This window comes from Meles meles, unplaced genomic scaffold (assembly GCF_922984935.1).
Source record: "Meles meles unplaced genomic scaffold, mMelMel3.1 paternal haplotype, whole genome shotgun sequence".
NCBI classification, from domain to species: domain Eukaryota; kingdom Metazoa; phylum Chordata; class Mammalia; order Carnivora; family Mustelidae; genus Meles; species Meles meles.
In genome coordinates this window covers 1,542,260-1,548,259 of record NW_025721582.1, presented here as the reverse complement: position 1 = coordinate 1,548,259, position 6,000 = coordinate 1,542,260, and the positions used below count along the sequence as shown (strand labels likewise).

General features: G+C 39.2%; 1 pseudogene; it reads left to right on the top strand.

Moving 5' to 3' along the window:
- Window positions 1-364: 364 nt before the first annotated feature.
- Window positions 365-6,000, top strand: part of LOC123936519 — a 51,853-nt pseudogene continuing 46,217 nt past the window's right edge.

Sequence of the window (6,000 nt, the reverse complement as noted above, 5' to 3'; positions counted from 1 at the left end):
AGATTGAGCCATTTTGTTGCAAACTGGAATTGACCCTGCCCCTCCCAGAGAAACTTACTTTCAAACCCCAGATATAGTGGTGGGCCAGGCCGGATGAAGACATCCAATCAGTGGGGCGTGCATGTATTTACTATGGTAAATTGAAATTCAGTTGGCAAGCCGTATTGCCGACCTAGCATGACTGTGCAGTTTTCCCTGTGTATTGCAATCTCATTGGCCGCCTGTGTGTGGGCCGGGCTCGACCACCTCTATAAAGGTTAGTCTGTGAGGCTGGGAAGAGTAGTCATCCAGAGTGTCGTGAGCATCGTGCGTGTCGTGCGCGTCTTAAGCATCGTGGTCTTCAGGAGAAGCATCATCATCAGGAATGGCGGGGTTGCTGGGGAGCGGCTTTGCTGGAAAGCAGCGCCTCCGGGAAGGGTCGTCATCAGGTAGGGTAGACCTCGGGGAGTGGCGTCATCTTTGGGGAGTGGCCTCGTCGTCGAGGAGCGACCTTGTCATCGGGAATGGGCCTCGCCATCGAGAAGCAGCATCGGCGTCAGGTAGGGTCATTTTTGGGTAGTCCAGAGCGGCAACGTTGGGCTCAGTGTCCTGGTCATTGTAGCCTCTTTGAAAGAGAGGGCCCCGACTGGTTGGTTTGATTTTCAATGCTTGGCGTGAAATAAAGCTTTGCTGGACTTCTGCTTTGCATCAGTCTTTGATCATGGACCCTAACACTACTAAAGGAGATGTTCAATAACTGGAAACTGGGTCAAGCTTTAAATCTTCTGTTTGTCATTCTGAAAAGTAATCCTTATAAATGGCTGGTTTGGCAACAGACAGCACATTAAAACTGATACTTGAGTGGCCAGATCAGTTAGGCCTCTTAAGGCAGTACACATGAACAATAGCACAGTTGATCCTTAGATGGACCCTTTGAGGGCACAACCAATAGAAGTAACTACTAGTAAATGGGTACATTGGCATGTTGCCTTTTGCCATAGCTATTCTTGGAGAAAAGGTGACAAACATGTCATGAAATTGGGGCATGTGCTTAAAGATGGTTTTCCATGTTTCTGCATAGGAAAGGAATTTTTACATTAAAGTTAAATAGAAAACCAATTACTAGGCTCTACTTGATATATCAAAACCATAATGATTGTCACAAAATTGAAATACAAACCTTAGTTTTTTCCATTATCTGGTTTAATTTGGGGTGTCTAATGCGCATATTGACTCTCTTCGGCCTCTTGTCTCTCTTTTCCCTGTCTCTCACCTCCATCTGCCTGTGTGCCTATGTGTCTGGTTTCAAAGCTCCTCTGCAGCTCCTGGGTCAGATTGGAAAGCTGCATCCATATTCGGAGGGCAGGGAGAGGTGGAAGAAGCCCGTGCTTCAGATCAGTAGTTGGCAGGTTTAATAAGCAAGGAATTTACATATGAGGCTTGTCTTGCGTGGCTATAAAATGAGTCAGTCTTCAGGCCAGCCTGCCAGAATCTTAAAAATTTATGCAGAGACCTTAACTGGATTTAGTCATGTATATAATTGTCTAGGTCCTCTCAACACCACAGCATTATCTCAAGGCTTGTGTCTGTCAGACAGCCTCTAGGAGTGGAGAAGGCAGATGGGAACACACAGTCCAAGGACCAGGGGACAAGGGATGGAGCCTCCAATGTTGGGATCCAGGTCATGGGTCATCTGGTGGCCACTTCCTCTGAATAACCTCCTCAAACACTGTTTCTCTTCTCTCTGTGTGTCTCTCTGAAGACTGTCCAATCTACTTACTCATCCAGCTCCGATTTCAAATTGATAGGGAGATTTTTGTTTTGTATACATATGTGGTAAGCAGTCATCAGAGCTAGGTTTTTAGTCTGAGTCTTGAGAAGTCTGCTTTGTTGCTTACCCTACCAAGAATGTGGCATTCCCTTTACAAATGTGCACAAATAGTGCTGGGCGGCAGCTTGAGAAGGTGGGCTGTCCTTGGCTTCTACACCTGGCAATGTCCTTTCCCTGTCAACATTGAGAACTGCAGATTGTTCTCGGCCAAATATGTGCTTCATTGTTTATATTTCTACACTTATCTTTTGTTTGTAACTCTGAAAAGAGAAGTTATCTTACAATTAGGTGTGGTCACCTCATATGCAGACTTTTCTAATTCTAAAGTTAATTGCTTTCTTAATAAGGCAAATAGGAACACTGTGAATGAATTTGAGCAATACACGGTACTGAGTAGCCTTGAAAAAGTTTTCCCAGTGGTTTCTGGAAAGTGTGTCCATTTTGTTGTCTGGAGTGTTTATGTGTATCTCACACACCTACAGGTAGAGCATTTGCCCATAAATCTTCCATTTGGTTTGCATTGCTAACAGTTAGTGTCCTAAGAAATAAGTTTTTATAATTTAAAAGGGGGAATGGATGGCGTATCTTTTATATCCCTTCTCCATACTCAAGAATTTAAGCTCAGATTCATAATATCAGTAGTACTTTAAATGTAAATGCATATACTTGGTGTGACTGTCTGCTGGCTGTTCTGCAAGTATGATTTGTGGACCTTTCAGAGAGTCAGAAAGATTGAACTATTTCCTAATAATGGGAGACATTACTTGCCTTACTCATTTTATTGATATTTGCACTGATGCAAACATATTATTACCCACTTCTGCATGAGTCAAGGCATTAGCATCAACCTGTTCTTGTCCAGGTGTTTTTACTGCAGTGCACTCAGAGTGCACTTAAAAAATCAAGGGTAAATTTCCCTTAAAATCCTCACTGAAGCAGTAAAAGTTATGAGTTTTTTTAATTACCAACCCCTGAATTATTAACCTTTTGCTCTTCTGTGAAAAAGTGGGAACCATGCATCAAGCAGCTTTGCCATATACTCAAGTATGATTGTACATCATCTGGGGGAAAGCACTAGGGCAGTTGCTTGAGTTGTGACTTGAGCTGGTTGCTTTCTTCTGTGTTAACACCAATTTTGCTTGGAAAAGAACTGATGAGTTTATACTTGGGTATTTCCATACGTTCTCTGAAACAGACAAGGTAAGTTTGTCACTTTATGATACAGTAGACAGGGACACCTGGCTGGCCCAGTTGGTGGAACAAATGACTCCTGATCTTGGAATTGTGAGTTTGAACCCCCACATGGGGAGAAGAGATGACTTAAGAAAATAGAAATTAAAAAAGGCAGTTGACTGTGTGTGTTAATGACAAAATTTGAGTGTTGAGTTTTGAATTCTGGAAGACTTGTATTTTCCATATTAAGTTTGACAACTTCCCAGGACTTCAAGACTGTTCTGATGAGATGGATGGTAACATTAATAATGAATATGACCTCTATATACTGTTTAACAAAAAGAATCAACATTTGGGAAATCAGCCTGATTCAAATTACTTTCAAATTACTAATCTAGGATATTATGAAATTAGTCATGGGCAAAAAAATCCAACCAATTTTAATGTAACAAAATTGTATTGATATAGTTTTAGATCCATACTGTAACTTAAAACAAATAAACAATACTTTTCAACTTTTGGTTTAGTATGAAAGAATACTGAAAAGCTACTAAAATACCCCTCTCTTTTCCAACTACATATTTGTGAGAAACTAGTTTTTCTACATAATCTTTAATCAAAATAGCATATGGAGCAGAGAACCAAATAGGAGACTGAGACTTTCTCTCTTTAAGGCCTGTAATTCTAATATATATATAATATAAAAGTATATATATATACTTTTATATAATAAAAGTATATATATGTGATTTATATATATGTATGTATATATACATATATGTATATATACATATATACATACATATATATGTGTGTGTATATATATGTATATATATATGATTTATATAATATATATGATTTATATCATATATGTATATAAATCATATATATATATACTTTTATATAATATATATAATATATACTTATATATATATTATATATATATACTTTTATATAATATATATATTATATATACTTATATATATATATACTTTTGTCATTTTTGAAATTTTGGTAAACAGATATTTTTCATAAAGACTTAATATATAATGGGTTTATATTTATTTTTATTTTTTTCCCATTTTATTTATTTTTTTCAGCATAACAGTATTCATTGTTTTTGCACAACACTCAGTGCTCCATGCAAAACGTGCCCTCCCTATTACCCACCACCTGTTCCCCCAACCTCCCACCCCTGACCCTTCAAAACCCTCAGGTTGTTTTTCAGAGTCCATAGTCTCTTATGGGTTGCCTCCCCTCCCCAATGTCCATAGCCCCCTCCCCCTCTCCCAATCCCACCTCCCCCCAGCAAACCCCAGTTTGTTTTGTGAGATTAAGAGTCATTTATGGTTTGTCTCCCTCCCAATCCCATCTTGTTTCATTTATTCTTCTCCTATCCCCCTAACCCCTCATGTTGCATCTCCACGTCCTCATATCAGGGAGATCATATGATAGTTGTCTTTCTCCGATTGACTTATTTCACAAAGTATGATACGCTCTAGTTCCATCCACGTCGTCACAAATGGCAAGATTTCATTTCTTTTGATGGCTGCATAGTATTCCATTGTGTATATATACCACATCTTCTTTATCCATTCATCTGTTGATGGACATCTAGGTTCTTTCCATAGTTTGGCTATTGTAGACATTGCTGCTATAAACATTCGGGTACACGGGCCCCTTCGGATCACTATGTCTGTATCTTTAGGGTAAATACCCAGTAGTGCAATTGCTGGGTCATAGGGTAGTTCTATTTTGAACATTTTGAGGAACCTCCATGCTGTTTTCCAGAGTAGTTGCACCAGCTTGCATTCCCACCAACAGTGGAGGAGGGTTCCCCTTTCTCCGCATCCTCACCAGCATCTGTCATTTCCTAACTTGTTAATTTTAGCCATTCTGACTGGTGTGAGGTGATATCTCATTGTGGTTTTGATTTGTATTTCCCTGATGCCGAGTGACGTGGAGCACTTTTTCATGGGTCTGTTGGCCATCTGGATGTCTTCTTTGCAGAAATGTCTGTTCATGTCCTCTGCCCATTTCTTGATTGGATTGTTTGTTCTTTGGGTGTTGAGTTTGCTAAGTTCCTTATAAATTTTGGATACTAGCCCTTTATCTGATATGTCGTTTGCAAATATCTTCTCCCATTCTGTCAGTTGTCTTTTGGTTTTGGTAACTGTTTCCTTTGCTGTGCAAAAGCTTTTGATCTTGATGAAATCCCAATAGTTCATTTTTGCCCTTGCTTCCCTTGCCTTTGCCGTTGTTCCTAGGAAGATGTTGCTACGGCTGAGGTAGAAGAGGTTGCTGCCTGCATTCTCCTCAAGGATTGATGGATTCCTTTCTCACACTGAGGTCCTTCATCCATTTGGAGTCTATTTTTCGTGTGTGGTGTAAAGAAGTGGTCCAATTTGATTTTTCTGCATGTGGCTGTCCAATTTTCCCAGCACCATTTATTGAAGAGGCTGTCTTTTTTCCATTGGACATTCTTTCCTGCTTTGTCGAAGATTAGTTGACCATAGAGTTGAGGGTCTATTTCTGGGCTCTCTATTCTGTTCCATTGATCTATGTGTCTGTTTTTGTGCCAGTACCATGCTGTCTTGATGATGACAGCTTTGTAATAGAGCTTGAAGTCCGGAATTGTGATGCCACCAACTTTGGCTTTCTTTTTCAATATTCCTTTGGCTATTCGAGGTCTTTTCTGGTTCCATATAAATTTTAGGATTATTTGTTCCATTTCTTTGAAAAAATGGATAGTATTTTGATAGGGATTGCATTAAATGTGTAGATTGCTTTAGGTAGCATAGACATTTTCACAATATTTATTCTTCCAATCCAGGAGCATGGAACATTTTTCCATTTTTTTGTGTCTTCCTCAATTTCTTTCATGAGTACTTTATAATTTTCTGTGTATAGATTCGTAGCCTCTTTGGTTAGGTTTATTCCTAGGTATCTTATAGTTTTGGGTGCAATTGTAAATGGGATTGACTCCTTAATTTCTCTTTCTTCTGTCTTGTTGTTGG